This window comes from Ascaphus truei, unplaced genomic scaffold, assembly GCF_040206685.1.
Source record: "Ascaphus truei isolate aAscTru1 unplaced genomic scaffold, aAscTru1.hap1 HAP1_SCAFFOLD_926, whole genome shotgun sequence".
NCBI classification, from domain to species: domain Eukaryota; kingdom Metazoa; phylum Chordata; class Amphibia; order Anura; family Ascaphidae; genus Ascaphus; species Ascaphus truei.
Window position 1 is genome coordinate 99753 of NW_027457265.1, and position 22364 is coordinate 122116.

Sequence of the window (22364 nt, forward strand, 5' to 3'; positions counted from 1 at the left end):
TCCTCTGGGACAGAGGTACACAGTGCAGGTCTCCTCTGGGACAGAGGTACACAGTGCAGGTCACCTCTAGGACAGAGACACACAGCGCAGGTCTCCTCTGGGACAGAGATACACAGCGCAGGTCTCCTCTGGGACAGAGATACACAGAGCAGGTCTCATCTGGGATAGAGATACACAGTGCAGGTCTCCTCTGGGACAGAGACACAGTGCAGGTCTCCTCTGGGACAGAGATACACAGTGCAGGTCTCCTCTGGGACAGAGACACACAGTGCAGGTCTCCTCTGGGACACAGATACACAGTGCAGGTCTCCTCTGGGACAGAGATACACAGTGCAGGTCTCCTCTGGGACAGAGATACACAGTGCAGGTCTCCTCTGGGACAGAGATACACAGTGCAGGTCTCCTCTGGGACAGAGATACACAGTGCAGGTCTCCTCTGGGACAGAGATACAAAGTGCAGGTCTCTGGGACAGAGATACACAGTGCAGGTCTCCTCTGGGACAGAGATACAAAGTGCAGGTCTCCTCTGGGACAGAGATACACAGTGCAGGTCTCCTCTGGGACAGAGATACAAAGTGCAGGTCTCCTCTGGGACAGAGATACACAGTGCAGGTCTCCTCTGGGACAGAGATACACAGTGCAGGTCTCCTCTGGGACAGAGACACACAGTGCAGGTCTCCTCTGGGACAGAGATACACAGTGCAGGTCTCCTCTGGGACAGAGATACACAGTGCAGGTCTCCTCTGGGACAGATATACAGGTCTCCTCTGGGACAGAGATACAAAGTGCAGGTCTCCTCTGGGACAGAGATACAAAGTGCAGGTTTCCTCTGGGACAGAGATACACAGTGCAGGTCTCCTCTGGGACTGAGATACACAGTGCAGGTCTCCTCTGGGACAGAGATACAAAGTGCAGGTCTCCTCTGGGACAGAGATAAACAGTGCAGGTCTCCTCTGGGACAGAGATACACAGTGCAGGTCTCCTCTGGGACAGAGACACACAGTGCAGGTCTCCTCTGGGACAGAGATACACAGTGCAGGTCTCCTCTGGGACAGAGACACACAGTGCAGGTCTCCTCTGGGACAGAGATACACAGTGCAGGTCTACTCTGGGACAGATATACAGGTCTCCTCTGGGACAGAGATACAAAGTGCAGGTCTCCTCTGGGACAGAGATACAAAGTGCAGGTTTCCTCTGGGACAAAGATACACAGTGCAGGTCTCCTCTGGGACTGAGATACACAGTGCAGGTCCCCTCTGGGACAGAGACACACAGTGCAGGTCCCCTCTGGGACAGAGATACAAAGTGCAGGTCTCCTCTGGGACAGAGATACCTAGTGCAGGTCTCCTCTGGGACAGAGACACACAGTGCAGGTCTCCTCTGGGACAGAGATACACAGTGCAGGTCTCCTCTGTGACAGAGTTACACAGTGCAGGTCTCCTCTGAGACAGAGGTACAAAGTGCAGGTCTCCTCTGGGACAGAGATACAAAGTGCAGGTCTCTGGGACAGAGATACACAGTGCAGGTCTCCTCTGGGACAGAGATACAAAGTGCAGGTCTCCTCTGGGACAGAGATACACAGTGCAGGTCTCCTCTGGGACAGAGATACAAAGTGCAGGTCTCCTCTGGGACAGAGATACACAGTGCAGGTCTCCTCTGGGACAGAGATACACAGTGCAGGTCTCCTCTGGGACAGAGACACACAGTGCAGGTCTCCTCTGGGACAGAGATACACAGTGCAGGTCTCCTCTGGGACAGAGATACACAGTGCAGGTCTCCTCTGGGACAGATATACAGGTCTCCTCTGGGACAGAGATACAAAGTGCAGGTCTCCTCTGGGACAGAGATACAAAGTGCAGGTTTCCTCTGGGACAGAGATACACAGTGCAGGTCTCCTCTGGGACTGAGATACACAGTGCAGGTCTCCTCTGGGACAGAGATACAAAGTGCAGGTCTCCTCTGGGACAGAGATACACAGTGCAGGTCTCCTCTGGGACAGAGATACACAGTGCAGGTCTCCTCTGGGACAGAGACACACAGTGCAGGTCTCCTCTGGGACAGAGATACACAGTGCAGGTCTCCTCTGGGACAGAGACACAGTGCAGGTCTCCTCTGGGACAGAGATACACAGTGCAGGTCTCCTCTGGGACAGATATACAGGTCTCCTCTGGGACAGAGATACAAAGTGCAGGTCTCCTCTGGGACAGAGATACAAAGCGCAGGTTTCCTCTTGGACAGAGATACACAGTGCAGGTCTCCTCTGGGACTGACATACACAGTGCAGGTCTCCTCTGGGACAGAGACACACAGTGCAGGTCCCCTCTGGGACAGAGATACAAAGTGCAGGTCTCCTCTGGGACAGAGATACACAGTGCAGGTCTCCTCTGGGACAGAGATACCTAGTGCAGGTCTCCTCTGGGACAGAGACACACAGTGCAGGTCTCCTCTGGGACAGAGATACACAGTGCAGGTCTCCTCTGGGACAGAGATACACAGCGCAGGTCTCCTCTGGGACAGAGGTACACAGTGCAGGTCTCCTCTGGGACAGAGATACACAGTGCAGGTCTCCTCTGGGACAGAGATACACAGTGCAGGTCTCCTCTGGGACAGAGGTACACAGTGCAGGTCTCCTCTGGGACAGAGATACACAGTGCAGGTCTCCTCTGGGACAGAGATACACAGGGCAGGTCTCCTCTGGGACAGAGATACACAGTGCAGGTCTCCTCTGGGACAGAGATACACAGTGCTGGTCTCCTCTGGGACAGAGGTACACAGTGCAGGTCTCCTCTGGGACAGAGGTACACAGTGCAGGTCACCTCTAGGACAGAGACACACAGCGCAGGTCTCCTCTGGGACAGAGATACACAGCGCAGGTCTCCTCTGGGACAGAGATACACAGCGCAGGTCTCATCTGGGATAGAGATACACAGTGCAGGTCTCCTCTGGGACAGAGACACAGTGCAGGTCTCCTCTGGGACAGAGATACACAGTGCAGGTCTCCTCTGGGACAGAGACACACAGTGCAGGTCTCCTCTGGGACACAGATACACAGTGCAGGTCTCCTCTGGGACAGAGATACACAGTGCAGGTCTCCTCTGGGACAGAGATACACAGTGCAGGTCTCCTCTGGGACAGAGATACACAGTGCAGGTCTCATCTGGGACAGAGATACACAGTGCAGGTCTCCTCTGGGACAGAGATACACAGTGCAGGTCTCCTCTGGGACAGAGATACAAAGTGCAGGTCTCTGGGACAGAGATACACAGTGCAGGTCTCCTCTGGGACTGACATACACAGTGCAGGTCTCCTCTGGGACAGAGACACACAGTGCAGGTCCCCTCTGGGACAGAGATACAAAGTGCAGGTCTCCTCTGGGACAGAGATACACAGTGCAGGTCTCCTCTGGGACAGAGATACCTAGTGCAGGTCTCCTCTGGGACAGAGACACACAGTGCAGGTCTCCTCTGGGACAGAGATACACAGTGCAGGTCTCCTCTGGGACAGAGATACACAGCGCAGGTCTCCTCTGGGACAGAGGTACACAGTGCAGGTCTCCTCTGGGACAGAGATACACAGTGCAGGTCTCCTCTGGGACAGAGATACACAGTGCAGGTCTCCTCTGGGACAGAGGTACACAGTGCAGGTCTCCTCTGGGACAGAGATACACAGTGCAGGTCTCCTCTGGGACAGAGATACACAGGGCAGGTCTCCTCTGGGACAGAGATACACAGTGCAGGTCTCCTCTGGGACAGAGATACACAGTGCTGGTCTCCTCTGGGACAGAGGTACACAGTGCAGGTCTCCTCTGGGACAGAGGTACACAGTGCAGGTCACCTCTAGGACAGAGACACACAGCGCAGGTCTCCTCTGGGACAGAGATACACAGCGCAGGTCTCCTCTGGGACAGAGATACACAGCGCAGGTCTCATCTGGGATAGAGATACACAGTGCAGGTCTCCTCTGGGACAGAGACACAGTGCAGGTCTCCTCTGGGACAGAGATACACAGTGCAGGTCTCCTCTGGGACAGAGACACACAGTGCAGGTCTCCTCTGGGACACAGATACACAGTGCAGGTCTCCTCTGGGACAGAGATACACAGTGCAGGTCTCCTCTGGGACAGAGATACACAGTGCAGGTCTCCTCTGGGACAGAGATACACAGTGCAGGTCTCATCTGGGACAGAGATACACAGTGCAGGTCTCCTCTGGGACAGAGATACACAGTGCAGGTCTCCTCTGGGACAGAGATACAAAGTGCAGGTCTCTGGGACAGAGATACACAGTGCAGGTCTCCTCTGGGACAGAGATACAAAGTGCAGGTCTCCTCTGGGACAGAGATACACAGTGCAGGTCTCCTCTGGGACAGAGATACACAGTGCAGGTCTCCTCTGGGACAGAGATACAAAGTGCAGGTCTCCTCTGGGACAGAGATACACAGTGCAGGTCTCCTCTGGGACAGAGATACATAGTGCAGGTCTCCTCTGGGACAGAGACACACAGTGCAGGTCTCCTCTGGGACAGAGATACACAGTGCAGGTCTCCTCTGGGACAGAGATACACAGTGCAGGTCTCCTCTGGGACAGATATACAGGTCTCCTCTGGGACAGAGATACAAAGTGCAGGTCTCCTCTGGGACAGAGATACAAAGTGCAGGTTTCCTCTGGGACAGAGATACACAGTGCAGGTCTCCTCTGGGACAGAGATACACAGTGCAGGTCTCCTCTGGGACAGAGATACAAAGTGCAGGTCTCCTCTGGGACAGAGATACACAGTGCAGGTCTCCTCTGGGACAGAGATACACAGTGCAGGTCTCCTCTGGGACAGAGACACACAGTGCAGGTCTCCTCTGGGACAGAGATACACAGTGCAGGTCTCCTCTGGGACAGAGACACACAGTGCAGGTCTCCTCTGGGACAGAGATACACCGTGCAGGTCTCCTCTGGGACAGATATACAGGTCTCCTCTGGGACAGAGATACAAAGTGCAGGTCTCCTCTGGGACAGAGATACAAAGTGCAGGTTTCCTCTGGGACAGAGATACACAGTGCAGGTCTCCTCTGGGACTGAGATACACAGTGCAGGTCCCCTCTGGGACAGAGACACACAGTGCAGGTCCCCTCTGGGACAGAGATACAAAGTGCAGGTCTCCTCTGGGACAGAGATACCTAGTGCAGGTCTCCTCTGGGACAGAGACACACAGTGCAGGTCTCCTCTGGGACAGAGATACACAGTGCAGGTCTCCTCTGTGACAGAGTTACACAGTGCAGGTCTCCTCTGAGACAGAGGTACAAAGTGCAGGTCTCCTCTGGGACAGAGATACAAAGTGCAGGTCTCTGGGACAGAGATACACAGTGCAGTTCTCCTCTGGGACAGAGATACAAAGTGCAGGTCTCCTCTGGGACAGAGATACACAGTGCAGGTCTCCTCTGGGACAGAGATACAAAGTGCAGGTCTCCTCTGGGACAGAGATACAAAGTGCAGGTCTCCTCTGGGACAGAGATACACAGTGCAGGTCTCCTCTGGGACAGAGATACACAGTGCAGGTCTCCTCTGGGACAGATATACAGGTCTCCTCTGGGACAGAGATACAAAGTGCAGGTCTCCTCTGGGACAGAGATACAAAGTGCAGGTTTCCTCTGGGACAGAGATACACAGTGCAGGTCTCCTCTGGGACTGAGATACACAGTGCAGGTCTCCTCTGGGACAGAGATACAAAGTGCAGGTCTCCTCTGGGACAGAGATACACAGTGCAGGTCTCCTCTGGGACAGAGATACACAGTGCAGGTCTCCTCTGGGACAGAGACACACAGTGCAGGTCTCCTCTGGGACAGAGATACACAGTGCAGGTCTCCTCTGGGACAGAGACACACAGTGCAGGTCTCCTCTGGGACAGAGATACACAGTGCAGGTCTCCTCTGGGACAGATATACAGGTCTCCTCTGGGACAGAGATACAAAGTGCAGGTCTCCTCTGGGACAGAGATACAAAGTGCAGGTTTCCTCTTGGACAGAGATACACAGTGCAGGTCTCCTCTGGGACTGACATACACAGTGCAGGTCTCCTCTGGGACAGAGACACACAGTGCAGGTCCCCTCTGGAACAGAGATACAAAGTGCAGGTCTCCTCTGGGACAGAGATACACAGTGCAGGTCCCCTCTGGGACAGAGACACAGTGCAGGTCTCCTCTGGGACAGAGATACACAGTGCAGGTCTCCTCTGGGACAGAGATACCTAGTGCAGGTCTCCTCTGGGACAGAGACACACAGTGCAGGTCTCCTCTGGGACAGAGATACACAGTGCAGGTCTCCTCTGGGACAGAGACACACAGTGCAGGTCTCCTCTGGGACAGAGATACAAAGTGCAGGTCTCCTCTGGGACAGAGATACACAGTGCAGGTCTCCTCTGGGACAGAGAAACACAGTGCAGGTCTCCTCTGGGACAGAGATACACAGTGCAGGTCTCCTCTGGGACAGAGATACACAGTGCAGGTCTCCTCTGTGACAGAGTTACACAGTGCAGGTCTCCTCTGAGACAGAGGTACAAAGTGCAGGTCTCCTCTGGGACAGAGATACACAGTGCAGGTCTCCTCTGGGACAGATATACAGGTCTCCTCTGGGACAGAGATACAAAGTGCAGGTCTCCTCTGGGACAGAGATACAAAGTGCAGGTTTCCTCTGGGACAGAGATACACAGTGCAGGTCTCCTCTGGGACTGAGATACACAGTGCAGGTCTCCTCTGGGACAGAGATACAAAGTGCAGGTCTCCTCTGGGACTGAGATACACAGTGCAGGTCTCCTCTGGGACAGAGATACACAGTGCAGGTCTCCTCTGGGACAGAGACACACAGTGCAGGTCTCCTCTGGGACAGAGATACACAGTGCAGGTCTCCTCTGGGACAGAGACACACAGTGCAGGTCTCCTCTGGGACAGAGATACACAGTGCAGGTCTCCTCTGGGACAGATATACAGGTCTCCTCTGGGACAGAGATACAAAGTGCAGGTCTCCTCTGGGACAGAGATACAAAGTGCAGGTTTCCTCTTGGACAGAGATACACAGTGCAGGTCTCCTCTGGGACTGACATACACAGTGCAGGTCTCCTCTGGGACAGAGACACACAGTGCAGGTCCCCTCTGGGACAGAGATACAAAGTGCAGGTCTCCTCTGGGACAGAGATACACAGTGCAGGTCTCCTCTGGGACAGAGATACCTAGTGCAGGTCTCCTCTGGGACAGAGACACACAGTGCAGGTCTCCTCTGGGACAGAGATACACAGTGCAGGTCTCCTCTGGGACAGAGATACACAGCGCAGGTCTCCTCTGGGACAGAGGTACACAGTGCAGGTCTCCTCTGGGACAGAGATACACAGTGCAGGTCTCCTCTGGGACAGAGATACACAGTGCAGGTCTCCTCTGGGACAGAGGTACACAGTGCAGGTCTCCTCTGGGACAGAGATACACAGTGCAGGTCTCCTCTGGGACAGAGATACACAGGGCAGGTCTCCTCTGGGACAGAGATACACAGTGCAGGTCTCCTCTGGGACAGAGATACACAGTGCTGGTCTCCTCTGGGACAGAGGTACACAGTGCAGGTCTCCTCTGGGACAGAGGTACACAGTGCAGGTCACCTCTGGGACAGAGACACACAGCGCAGGTCTCCTCTGGGACAGAGATACACAGCGCAGGTCTCCTCTGGGACAGAGACACACAGCGCAGGTCTCATCTGGGATAGAGATACACAGCGCAGGTCTCCTCTGGGACAGAGACACAGTGCAGGTCTCCTCTGGGACAGAGATACACAGTGCAGGTCTCCTCTGGGACAGAGACACACAGTGCAGGTCTCCTCTGGGACACAGATACACAGTGCAGGTCTCCTCTGGGACAGAGATACACAGTGCAGGTCTCCTCTGGGACAGAGATACACAGTGCAGGTCTCCTCTGGGACAGAGATACACAGTGCAGGTCTCATCTGGGACAGAGATACACAGTGCAGGTCTCCTCTGGGACAGAGATACACAGTGCAGGTCTCCTCTGGGACAGAGATACAAAGTGCAGGTCTCTGGGACAGAGATACACAGTGCAGGTCTCCTCTGGGACAGAGATACAAAGTGCAGGTCTCCTCTGGGACAGAGATACACAGTGCAGGTCTCCTCTGGGACAGAGATACACAGTGCAGGTCTCCTCTGGGACAGAGATACAAAGTGCAGGTCTCCTCTGGGACAGAGATACACAGTGCAGGTCTCCTCTGGGACAGAGATACATAGTGCAGGTCTCCTCTGGGACAGAGACACACAGTGCAGGTCTCCTCTGGGACAGAGATACACAGTGCAGGTCTCCTCTGGGACAGAGATACACAGTGCAGGTCTCCTCTGGGACAGATATACAGGTCTCCTCTGGGACAGAGATACAAAGTGCAGGTCTCCTCTGGGACAGAGATACAAAGTGCAGGTTTCCTCTGGGACAGAGATACACAGTGCAGGTCTCCTCTGGGACAGAGATACACAGTGCAGGTCTCCTCTGGGACAGAGATACAAAGTGCAGGTCTCCTCTGGGACAGAGATACACAGTGCAGGTCTCCTCTGGGACAGAGATACACAGTGCAGGTCTCCTCTGGGACAGAGACACACAGTGCAGGTCTCCTCTGGGACAGAGATACACAGTGCAGGTCTCCTCTGGGACAGAGACACACAGTGCAGGTCTCCTCTGGGACAGAGATACACCGTGCAGGTCTCCTCTGGGACAGAGATACACCGTGCAGGTCTCCTCTGGGACAGATATACAGGTCTCCTCTGGGACAGAGATACAAAGTGCAGGTCTCCTCTGGGACAGAGATACAAAGTGCAGGTTTCCTCTGGGACAGAGATACACAGTGCAGGTCTCCTCTGGGACTGAGATACACAGTGCAGGTCCCCTCTGGGACAGAGACACACAGTGCAGGTCCCCTCTGGGACAGAGATACAAAGTGCAGGTCTCCTCTGGGACAGAGATACCTAGTGCAGGTCTCCTCTGGGACAGAGACACACAGTGCAGGTCTCCTCTGGGACAGAGATACACAGTGCAGGTCTCCTCTGTGACAGAGTTACACAGTGCAGGTCTCCTCTGAGACAGAGGTACAAAGTGCAGGTCTCCTCTGGGACAGAGATACAAAGTGCAGGTCTCTGGGACAGAGATACACAGTGCAGTTCTCCTCTGGGACAGAGATACAAAGTGCAGGTCTCCTCTGGGACAGAGATACACAGTGCAGGTCTCCTCTGGGACAGAGATACAAAGTGCAGGTCTCCTCTGGGACAGAGATACAAAGTGCAGGTCTCCTCTGGGACAGAGATACACAGTGCAGGTCTCCTCTGGGACAGAGATACACAGTGCAGGTCTCCTCTGGGACAGATATACAGGTCTCCTCTGGGACAGAGATACAAAGTGCAGGTCTCCTCTGGGACAGAGATACAAAGTGCAGGTTTCCTCTGGGACAGAGATACACAGTGCAGGTCTCCTCTGGGACTGAGATACACAGTGCAGGTCTCCTCTGGGACAGAGATACAAAGTGCAGGTCTCCTCTGGGACAGAGATACACAGTGCAGGTCTCCTCTGGGACAGAGATACACAGTGCAGGTCTCCTCTGGGACAGAGACACACAGTGCAGGTCTCCTCTGGGACAGAGATACACAGTGCAGGTCTCCTCTGGGACAGAGACACACAGTGCAGGTCTCCTCTGGGACAGAGATACACAGTGCAGGTCTCCTCTGGGACAGATATACAGGTCTCCTCTGGGACAGAGATACAAAGTGCAGGTCTCCTCTGGGACAGAGATACAAAGTGCAGGTTTCCTCTTGGACAGAGATACACAGTGCAGGTCTCCTCTGGGACTGACATACACAGTGCAGGTCTCCTCTGGGACAGAGACACACAGTGCAGGTCCCCTCTGGAACAGAGATACAAAGTGCAGGTCTCCTCTGGGACAGAGATACACAGTGCAGGTCCCCTCTGGGACAGAGACACAGTGCAGGTCTCCTCTGGGACAGAGATACACAGTGCAGGTCTCCTCTGGGACAGAGATACCTAGTGCAGGTCTCCTCTGGGACAGAGACACACAGTGCAGGTCTCCTCTGGGACAGAGATACACAGTGCAGGTCTCCTCTGGGACAGAGACACACAGTGCAGGTCTCCTCTGGGACAGAGATACAAAGTGCAGGTCTCCTCTGGGACAGAGATACAAAGTGCAGGTCTCCTCTGGGACAGAGATACACAGTGCAGGTCTCCTCTGGGACAGAGAAACACAGTGCAGGTCTCCTCTGGGACAGAGATACACAGTGCAGGTCTCCTCTGGGACAGAGATACACAGTGCAGGTCTCCTCTGTGACAGAGTTACACAGTGCAGGTCTCCTCTGAGACAGAGGTACAAAGTGCAGGTCTCCTCTGGGACAGAGATACACAGTGCAGGTCTCCTCTGGGACAGATATACAGGTCTCCTCTGGGACAGAGATACAAAGTGCAGGTCTCCTCTGGGACAGAGATACAAAGTGCAGGTTTCCTCTGGGACAGAGATACACAGTGCAGGTCTCCTCTGTGACAGAGTTACACAGTGCAGGTCTCCTCTGAGACAGAGGTACAAAGTGCAGGTCTCCTCTGGGACAGAGATACACAGTGCAGGTCTCCTCTGTGACAGAGTTACACAGTGCAGGTCTCCTCTGAGACAGAGGTACAAAGTGCAGGTCTCCTCTGGGACAGAGATACACAGTGCAGGTCTTCTCTGGGACAGATATACAGGTCTCCTCTGGGACAGAGATACAAAGTGCAGGTCTCCTCTGGGACAGAGATACAAAGTGCAGGTTTCCTCTGGGACAGAGATACACAGTGCAGGTCTCCTCTGGGACTGAGATACACAGTGCAGGTCTCCTCTTGGACAGAGACACACAGTGCAGGTCCCCTCTGGGACAGAGATACAAAGTGCAGGTCTCCTCTGGGACAGAGATACACAGTGCAGGTCTCCTCTGGGACAGAGATACCTAGTGCAGGTCTCCTCTGGGACAGAGACACACAGTGCAGGTCTCCTCTGGGACAGAGATACACAGTGCAGGTCTCCTCTGGGACAGAGACACACAGTGCAGGTCTCCTCTGGGACAGAGATACAAAGTGCAGGTCTCCTCTGGGACAGAGATACAAAGTGCAGGTCTCCTCTGGGACAGAGATACACAGTGCAGGTCTCCTCTGGGACAGAGATACCTAGTGCAGGTCTCCTCTGGGACAGAGACACACAGTGCAGGTCTCCTCTGGGACAGAGATACACAGTGCAGGTCGCCTCTGGGACAGAGATACACAGCGCAGGTCTCCTCTGGGACAGAGGTACACAGTGCAGGTCTCCTCTGGGACAGAGATACACAGCGCAGGTCTCCTCTGGGACAGAGATACACAGTGCAGGTCTCCTCTGGGACAGAGGTACACAGTGCAGGTCTCCTCTGGGACAGAGATACACAGTGCAGGTCTCCTCTGGGACAGAGATACACAGGGCAGGTCTCCTCTGGGACAGAGATACACAGTGCAGGTCTCCTCTGGGACAGAGATACACAGTGCTGGTCTCCTCTGGGACAGAGGTACACAGTGCAGGTCTCCTCTGGGACAGAGGTACACAGTGCAGGTCACCTCTAGGACAGAGACACACAGCGCAGGTCTCCTCTGGGACAGAGATACACAGCGCAGGTCTCCTCTGGGACAGAGATACACAGCGCAGGTCTCATCTGGGATAGAGATACACAGTGCAGGTCTCCTCTGGGACAGAGACACAGTGCAGGTCTCCTCTGGGACAGAGATACACAGTGCAGGTCTCCTCTGGGACAGAGACACACAGTGCAGGTCTCCTCTGGGACACAGATACACAGTGCAGGTCTCCTCTGGGACAGAGATACACAGTGCAGGTCTCCTCTGGGACAGAGATACACAGTGCAGGTCTCCTCTGGGACAGAGATACACAGTGCAGGTCTCATCTGGGACAGAGATACACAGTGCAGGTCTCCTCTGGGACAGAGATACACAGTGCAGGTCTCCTCTGGGACAGAGATACAAAGTGCAGGTCTCTGGGACAGAGATACACAGTGCAGGTCTCCTCTGGGACAGAGATACAAAGTGCAGGTCTCCTCTGGGACAGAGATACACAGTGCAGGTCTCCTCTGGGACAGAGATACACAGTGCAGGTCTCCTCTGGGACAGAGATACAAAGTGCAGGTCTCCTCTGGGACAGAGATACACAGTGCAGGTCTCCTCTGGGACAGAGATACATAGTGCAGGTCTCCTCTGGGACAGAGACATACAGTGCAGGTCTCCTCTGGGACAGAGATACACAGTGCAGGTCTCCTCTGGGACAGAGATACACAGTGCAGGTCTCCTCTGGGACAGATATACAGGTCTCCTCTGGGACAGAGATACAAAGTGCAGGTCTCCTCTGGGACAGAGATACAAAGTGCAGGTTTCCTCTGGGACAGAGATACACAGTGCAGGTCTCCTCTGGGACAGAGATACACAGTGCAGGTCTCCTCTGGGACAGAGATACAAAGTGCAGGTCTCCTCTGGGACAGAGATACACAGTGCAGGTCTCCTCTGGGACAGAGATACACAGTGCAGGTCTCCTCTGGGACAGAGACACACAGTGCAGGTCTCCTCTGGGACAGAGATACACAGTGCAGGTCTCCTCTGGGACAGAGACACACAGTGCAGGTCTCCTCTGGGACAGAGATACACCGTGCAGGTCTCCTCTGGGACAGATATACAGGTCTCCTCTGGGACAGAGATACAAAGTGCAGGTCTCCTCTGGGACAGAGATACAAAGTGCAGGTTTCCTCTGGGACAGAGATACACAGTGCAGGTCTCCTCTGGGACTGAGATACACAGTGCAGGTCCCCTCTGGGACAGAGACACACAGTGCAGGTCCCCTCTGGGACAGAGATACAAAGTGCAGGTCTCCTCTGGGACAGAGATACCTAGTGCAGGTCTACTCTGGGACAGAGACACACAGTGCAGGTCTCCTCTGGGACAGAGATACACAGTGCAGGTCTCCTCTGTGACAGAGTTACACAGTGCAGGTCTCCTCTGAGACAGAGGTACAAAGTGCAGGTCTCCTCTGGGACAGAGATACAAAGTGCAGGTCTCTGGGACAGAGATACACAGTGCAGTTCTCCTCTGGGACAGAGATACAAAGTGCAGGTCTCCTCTGGGACAGAGATACACAGTGCAGGTCTCCTCTGGGACAGAGATACAAAGTGCAGGTCTCCTCTGGGACAGAGATACAAAGTGCAGGTCTCCTCTGGGACAGAGATACACAGTGCAGGTCTCCTCTGGGACAGAGATACACAGTGCAGGTCTCCTCTGGGACAGATATACAGGTCTCCTCTGGGACAGAGATACAAAGTGCAGGTCTCCTCTGGGACAGAGATACAAAGTGCAGGTTTCCTCTGGGACAGAGATACACAGTGCAGGTCTCCTCTGGGACTGAGATACACAGTGCAGGTCTCCTCTGGGACAGAGATACAAAGTGCAGGTCTCCTCTGGGACAGAGATACACAGTGCAGGTCTCCTCTGGGACAGAGATACACAGTGCAGGTCTCCTCTGGGACAGAGACACACAGTGCAGGTCTCCTCTGGGACAGAGATACACAGTGCAGGTCTCCTCTGGGACAGAGACACACAGTGCAGGTCTCCTCTGGGACAGAGATACACAGTGCAGGTCTCCTCTGGGACAGATAAAGAGGTCTCCTCTGGGACAGAGATACAAAGTGCAGGTCTCCTCTGGGACAGAGATACAAAGTGCAGGTTTCCTCTTGGACAGAGATACACAGTGCAGGTCTCCTCTGGGACTGACATACACAGTGCAGGTCTCCTCTGGGACAGAGACACACAGTGCAGGTCCCCTCTGGAACAGAGATACAAAGTGCAGGTCTCCTCTGGGACAGAGATACACAGTGCAGGTCCCCTCTGGGACAGAGACACAGTGCAGGTCTCCTCTGGGACAGAGATACACAGTGCAGGTCTCCTCTGGGACAGAGATACCTAGTGCAGGTCTCCTCTGGGACAGAGACACACAGTGCAGGTCTCCTCTGGGACAGAGATACACAGTGCAGGTCTCCTCTGGGACAGAGACACACAGTGCAGGTCTCCTCTGGGACAGAGATACAAAGTGCAGGTCTCCTCTGGGACAGAGATACAAAGTGCAGGTCTCCTCTGGGACAGAGATACACAGTGCAGGTCTCCTCTGGGACAGAGAAACACAGTGCAGGTCTCCTCTGGGACAGAGATACACAGTGCAGGTCTCCTCTGGGACAGAGATACACAGTGCAGGTCTCCTCTGTGACAGAGTTACACAGTGCAGGTCTCCTCTGAGACAGAGGTACAAAGTGCAGGTCTCCTCTGGGACAGAGATACACAGTGCAGGTCTCCTCTGGGACAGATATACAGGTCTCCTCTGGGACAGAGATACAAAGTGCAGGTCTCCTCTGGGACAGAGATACAAAGTGCAGGTTTCCTCTGGGACAGAGATACACAGTGCAGGTCTCCTCTGTGACAGAGTTACACAGTGCAGGTCTCCTCTGAGACAGAGGTACAAAGTGCAGGTCTCCTCTGGGACAGAGATACACAGTGCAGGTCTCCTCTGTGACAGAGTTACACAGTGCAGGTCTCCTCTGAGACAGAGGTACAAAGTGCAGGTCTCCTCTGGGACAGAGATACACAGTGCAGGTCTCCTCTGGGACAGATATACAGGTCTCCTCTGGGACAGAGATACAAAGTGCAGGTCTCCTCTGGGACAGAGATACAAAGTGCAGGTTTCCTCTGGGACAGAGATACACAGTGCAGGTCTCCTCTGGGACTGAGATACACAGTGCAGGTCTCCTCTTGGACAGAGACACACAGTGCAGGTCCCCTCTGGGACAGAGATACAAAGTGCAGGTCTCCTCTGGGACAGAGATACACAGTGCAGGTCTCCTCTGGGACAGAGATACCTAGTGCAGGTCTCCTCTGGGACAGAGACACACAGTGCAGGTCTCCTCTGGGACAGAGATACACAGTGCAGGTCTCCTCTGGGACAGAGACACACAGTGCAGGTCTCCTCTGGGACAGAGATACAAAGTGCAGGTCTCCTCTGGGACAGAGATACAAAGTGCAGGTCTCCTCTGGGACAGAGATACACAGTGCAGGTCTCCTCTGGGACAGAGATACACAGTGCAGGTCTCCTCTGGGACAGAGATACACAGTGCAGGTCTCCTCTGGGACAGAGATACACAGTGCAGGTCTCCTCTGTGACAGAGTTACACAGTGCAGGTCTCCTCTGAGACAGAGGTACAAAGTGCAGGTCTCCTCTGGGACAGAGATACACAGTGCAGGTCTCCTCTGGGACAGATGTACAAAGTAGAGCTCTACTCACAAGTTCATAATGAAGCTCTCCACTTAATGTGACAGCACAGAACAGTGGCAAGACCACGTTTCAGGTCCCATATGGACCTTTCATGAGTGGTCACTAGCTGGTGCGTTGAGCAGAGTGGTCTGTGCCTGCGTGCTTCTGTATATGGCAGGGAGCGTACGCATGTACACGCCGTGTTCAGGCACCGTACATGCAATGTCTTAGTACTGGATTGATACTTGGTATTGGAACTAGTAAATGAATTCAGCAATGTGATAACATATTTTGCCAGATACAAGACACGTTACAGCCTGCCAGCACATGGGCGGAAACCAGGACCTTCCCCAACGCGTTCCAGTGCAGGAACAGCAGGGTCAAAGGAAAGCAGTTATTACATGTGAAGGTTTGTCCCGCAGAGCACATTACTGCTATGAAATCCACAATCTGTCTGCCTCGTCATTCCAAGATTATTTTGTAAACAATATGGTGGGATTTGTTAAAAAAATGGTGATTTTATTCTAACGCGGGAAGAAGAAGAGTCCTTTCTTTGAGGCAGTTACATACAGTCAGACATGTTCTGTAGCATTCACTGTCAGGCATGTTCTGTAGCATTCACTGTCAGGCATGTTCTGTAGCATTCACTGTCAGGCATGTTCTGTAGCACTCACTGTCAGGCATGTTCTGTAGCGTTCACTGTCAGGCATGTTCTGTAGCGTTCACTGTCAGGCATGTTCTATAGCACTCACTGTCAAGCATGTTCTGTAGCATTCACTGTCAGGCATGTTCTGTAGCACTCACTGTCAGGCATGTTCTGTAGCATTCAGTCAGGCATGTTCTGTAGCGTTCACTGTCAGGCATGTTCTGTAGCGTTCACTGTCAGGCATGTTCTGTAGCGTTCACTGTCAGGCATGTTCTGTAGCGTTCACTGTCAGGCATGTTCTGTAGCACTCACTGTCAGGCATGTTCTGTAGCACTCACTGTCAGGCATGTTCTGTAGCACTCACTGTCAGGCATGTTCTGTAGCATTCACTGTCAGGCATGTTCTGTAGCACTCACTGTCAGGCATGTTCTGTAGCATTCACTGTCAGGCATGTTCTGTAGCATTCACTGTCAGGCATGTTCTGTAGCATTCACTGTCAGGCATGTTCTGTAGCATTCACTGTCAGGCATGTTCTGTAGCATTCACTGTCAGGCATGTTCTGTAGCATTCACTGTCAGGCATGTTCTGTAGCGTTCACTGTCAGGCATGTTCTGTAGCGTTCACTGTCAGGCATGTTCTGTAGCACTCACTGTCAGGCATGTTCTGTAGCATTCACTGTCAGGCATGTTCTGTAGCATTCACGGTCAGGCATGTTCTGTAGCATTCACTGTCAGGCATGTTCTGTAGCATTCACTGTCAGGCATGTTCTGTAGCATTCACTGTCAGGCATGTTCTGTAGCATTCACTGTCAGGCATGTTCTGTAGCATTCACTGTCTCTCTTTATTCCTGGTCACACATTTTATCATAAAATCCTGTGTTTTGGGTAAGGGAGACTCCATTGAAGTCTGTTAAACGCCGATGCTAAATTAAAATAAAACCTGTGAGATTGACTCGGTGTCTGTGTGTAGATGGTTCTCTTGGGCGCCGTGGGTCGATCCAGGGATTAATTGGGAGAGCGAGAAGAAGAATGGGAATACAAATAGTGAAATAAATTCAAACAGTTGGAATTCTTCTTGTAGTTCTACAAATGTTGAACTCTCACTTTACTCCTCTTGAGCTTTATGCTCCTCTCCTGGGTCTTTGTGTCTTGTCAGCGGTCTATCAGGGAGCTCCATTAACCTCTCCAGGTCTAGATTTTACAGCTAGATCAGAAGCTGTGTCAGAGAAACTCACACCAGTGATTAAATCGAGGTGCTACCAGCTGTGACTGTGTCCTCTCCACCAGTAGTACGATAAATATAAGAGACCTCCCTCCCAGGAAGGAATGACTTCTTCCACGTGCTTGCGCTGCCTCTGTATGAATGAGAGGTGACCACTGTTCCGATTTCCTGTCCGTCTCACTGATTTTTAGTGTAAATGTCTCAAGCTCTGAGTGCCCAAATCCCATTAGTTTTGGTCCTCGCAGGTGGAAACTTCTGCGGTTTCATCATTTTCAGCAGGGTAGAGTAGGACCCGATTGTCACGGGAGACCAGAACTTTTAACATCCTAATAACCCGGATCCTTTGATTGAGCAAAGCGAGAGATAAAATAAATTGTGATTTATTAACAGAATGAACATACACAGCTTGATCTAGAAAATACTGCGAAATAACACTCACTGGGACAGGGCAAAATGAAACAAAATGTTCCCGGAACGAACTTCACAGAAATAAAGTCTCTAGGCACCAATTCCCAGGAGCGGGGCTGGTGTGCAAAACAGAGCCGCGAAACAGTCTTTGGCTAGTGGCGCTTCTCGCAACATCACTTACCGAAAGTAATCTTTTCATTCCCCCAATACAGGATTGGTTAGCAAATACTTAGTCCTAACGAATACTGGAAGCTGGATACAAATGTTGGTTCTGATGTTAAAGTCTTTGTACCGCACGCTGAAGCTTAGATGAAATCTTAGATGAATCTTTCACTGCATGATGAATCTATATCCCGATCGGCTGCATGGACTTTTAAAACCACACCAGTCCTATCGGTATAATGTGCAGCCAGTCACTGCGTGGGAACAACGCATCCCACCTATTATCAAGGTTTGCCAATACCTCATAGAAATAATACCAAATATATTTCCAAATTGAGTCCTAAACTTAAACTAAACTGTCTTTAAACTTAAGACATTAGCACCCCTAGGACTTAATTTGGAAATTGATTTGGTATAATTTCTATCATTTGAAATTGAGTCCATAATATCTTTGGAGGTTGTGATGTTAATGTTAATGTTAATTCCTGTGACTCTGTACGAATGTACGAACTGTATGAATAAGGTGGAAGATGTTAATTAAAGCATTATGGATGTATCTTTTATTATATATATGTGCAGTACTTGGAGGGTGTTTTTCCTGTTTTTACTGTTTATTCAAATATTAGTAGGAAGATGAATTTGGTATTCAGAACAGTACCAAATCCTCATGATAACTTCTGGCAAACCTGCCCTCTTAACAGGGATTACTGCACAAAAGGAGAGAGGCATGTAAACCCAAAATTATACAGGGCTACAATCTCCCCCTGGTGGAATCCAACGACACCGCTTGGACCTAAATTTGCAGAACCTTCCTTCAAATGGGCAACTGCAAAAGACACAAAAACAAGAATATCAATACAGGAATACATCTTCCCACACTGTACATAATTACTGTAACCAGAATTACACTTAATAGACTACTCCCTAGGAGAATCTAAACATCAGTAATAATGCCTGGGGTCAGGCTTCTTTACCTCCCTCCCATTAGCATCAAGCGCTGTTATGCTGTAGGATCTAGGGGGTGCATTTTCTGGTCGATATTCCATCTTGTGCATATAGATGTTGCGTCCAACACTCCAAATCCTCATTAAGTAACAGATTCTAGCCTCTGTTCTATGCTCCGAGTGGCTAGATTTGGACTTAATGTAATCCTCCACTGCCTCCCTTAACCAGGTATCCCTATTGTCCTCTATTTCCTGCATCAGAGGTTCTGGAACATAGGGGTACTCCAAACCATGCGACTGTTTATAGCGTGCAACTATGGCCCTCTCAGCCCTGCTGATTCTAATCAATTTCTTATTTCCTGCTTTGCCTGGCAGGACCCAAGACAGGGGCTCTTCAGGGGCAATTACATCATACAGGATAGAGGATCCCCTGGGGGTAACTATTCCATGCTGTATATCATGCCACCGTCTAGCTAGTTCTTCCTGGCGTTCCTCCTCCTGTGTACTCGCCCACATCCCACCAGTGGTCAACCACATCTCCCCTCATTAGTACAAACCGGGTGCGGTCTAACCACTCCGAATATCCCTCATACATTGGAGCCCACCATTTGGTGCTATGCTCCACAGACTGCTCCTTCACCGCCAAGACAGTCTCACTCTCCTCAGTCTCTCCCCCAGAAGAGACACCTGAGGTATTGGTTGACCTAGAGGCCGACCCATATCGCTTAGGCCTTCCCCTCTCAAAATTATTATAGACAGCAGGGTTCATTTTCGGGGATGTCCTAGCAGGAATCATTTCCCTCCCCGACCCCTCATCAGATGTAAAACATTCACCCCTGTCCATGGCCGACCCAGGCCGTTCCTCCGACGTGTCCCGTGACTCCACAGACCACCCTTGGCTTGATTGGGACCCAGAGGAAGATGTGACAGGGGCAGGGGATTGGGCAGTGGCCTTGGGCAGGGGGAAGTGTTCTTACGCTGCGGGATTATGATCCGCAATTTGGCGATGCCGCGGCCCATGGCAACGTTGGGCAGATCAGGCTCACCCGTCTTCCTACCTCCCCGACTCTTCACTGCTCCCCGGTATCTGTCCATATCTTCCTTAGACAGGCTGGTGCTGATCATCGGCAGCGACAGTTGCTTCCGGTCGGCTCCGCAGTGGCCACCGGAAGTGACGTCATCGTTATCGCGGGATGAGACGCCATCTTGGGTGGGGTCCCCCATCGGAACTTCTTCCACCATTTCGACATCCAGCGCCGGATACAGAAGGTTGCTCCTCAGCTTCACTTGGGCCTTGGTCGGGCCTTTCTCCTTGGCCGCCTCCATCGGGGCCTGTGGGAGGTAAGAGGGTATCTCACCACTCCGCTGGCTTGCGATGAGGTCCTCTTCTCCCGACACGCTGGGAGTCGCCACGGCCATGGGACTCGTCCGCTGCTCCGGCCGCACCAGCGCAGGTTGTCGGGGAATGTCGAGGCTCAGCTCCTCAGGATCACCGGTAAGTCGCTTTTCTTTGCTTTCAGCACCGCTGTAGTGGCCCGCCGGTAGGCGCATCACCACTGACGTAGGACTTCCCTGCTTGTCGTCCGACGAGGCAGACTCCGATGCCGGTAAGGGTACCTCCGCAGGGGACCAACAGTGAGGTTCCGGGTTCTCGCTGCGGTTGCAGGCCCCAGCTCCATTCTTTTCAGGTACCGTCATCAGCAGCGATCCCCATTCTCCGGGATCGACCTTCTCTCTCTTCACTCTGGGCGAGGCTCCAGCCGTCAGCATGGCTGTATCTCCTCCCGCCTCTGCGGCGTGCCCAGGCATGAACGGCTCCACGGCCCATAAGTAATGGATGCCACATTGGGGGCATCTTGCAGTGGTGCTGGCTTCTCCACCCGGCAGCCGGCACTGCATACACAGGCACCGCAGTACCTCTTTTCCACCCGCCTTCACCACCAGGAAGCCTCCTGGCAGTTGGTAGGGGTGTATTTCAATATTGTCCATGACACAATTGGTAGTGTTGTTTAGCAAGGAAGACACACGGCACAGCAATCTCTCTTGTTCACCAGCTCCTCGCAACTGAGGGACAGGAAGCGCACATCTAGCTCCTCCCTCAGTCAGCTCAGTTCTCCATTGGCAGATGCAAGGACCCCTCCCTCTGGTAGATATTAGGAGGGTCCCACAGCTGCACATCATGACCCAGAATCGGCTCTGAGCCTGTCACAGTCCAGGAGGGTGCGGCCACTTCCCCTATCAGGGTGGGGTTTTCTCTTTCGCGCCTCTCCTGGCCAACTTCTTGCAACATCACTGTTTGCACACAGCCCACGCGGTCTCCTAGGGAAACGGGAGCCGCCATTTTGGATCATGCTGCAATCCACATTAGCAACAGGGGTGACTTGTGTAGTGATCACCGTCTGGCAATCAGATACTCCATCACTCACACAAGTAATTACAATGTGCTCACAGCTATCTTCCAGGGTAGCACCCCGGGAATTTATGCAGGACAAGAACGGCGCGGCCACAGCTTTTGCGCCACTCCATAGCAAACTAGTGAAAGTCATTTCTGTCCCTGCTACCTCCGTGGTACACACACCACGTGCACTCTCTCCATCAGACGCGAGCTGCCATCTTGGACTCCCTGCACCGCGCGGGACATCATTACTTGCCGTCATCTTTTCACTTCTGTTATAATCGCACATGGTGCTCCTCTCTGCTGGGCAGTCGCCATTTCGATGCAATAAAGTATGCCAGTGCACCTCTACATGTATCTCATGTGTGTCTTACTCATGTATGCACTACCTCAGGCTAGTCTAACCCTCTCTCTGTATGCTGTACACGATAACCTCCAGTACTGCACCGACACACTTTATTCGAGCAAATACCCAGTATGTACCTGGCAGATACCTGGAATGCGCCGCTCCTCACCTCTGACAAGCCCCGTTGCGTTTGCTTTCCCAGCCTGGGTTCATGCCTGGCTGACGGGCGGCTGATCTGTTAAATGATAATGATTAGGATTTAATAGGCTGCAATGCTTCGCGTGTCTACCAGATGGCATAAATTCATGAATTTTAATGCAGTATATATATATATATATACTGTGCAGTATTGCAGCCAGTGGGAATAAAATGCTTCAATCCCTGTCTGGAAAATACCTCAATGCACTCGGGCAGAAAACAGTCACAAACCTCAATACACCCGGGTATACCCGAATTCGTGGGACTAGCCGAGCTCGAATAAAGTGTGTCGCCAGTGTATGTGCTCTGTGGTTAGTAGTCTGGTTACTGGCTAGAGTACTCTGGCTTCTCCATGCAGTACTTAGGGCGTAACCTACTGTTGGCTACACCTAGCGCAGACCCTCCCAGGAGTTCCTGACCTGTGTTAACCAGGCTACCCCTTAAGGCATCCTACAACTAGCTGCCTCAAGGTGACTAGAACAGCTATAGCCCTGTCTCCAGATCTACCTACTCCATATCAGGCCCTAGGGTGTGCTTTGCGAGTGACCATGGTACTCCTGTACTCCTGACTACCCCTAGGCTTCCTTCCATTCCGCAGCACATTACTGGTAGCATACATTGCCTGTTTCCTAGTCAGCCTAGCAAAGCCTGTCCTGATGATCTTAGCAGTGCC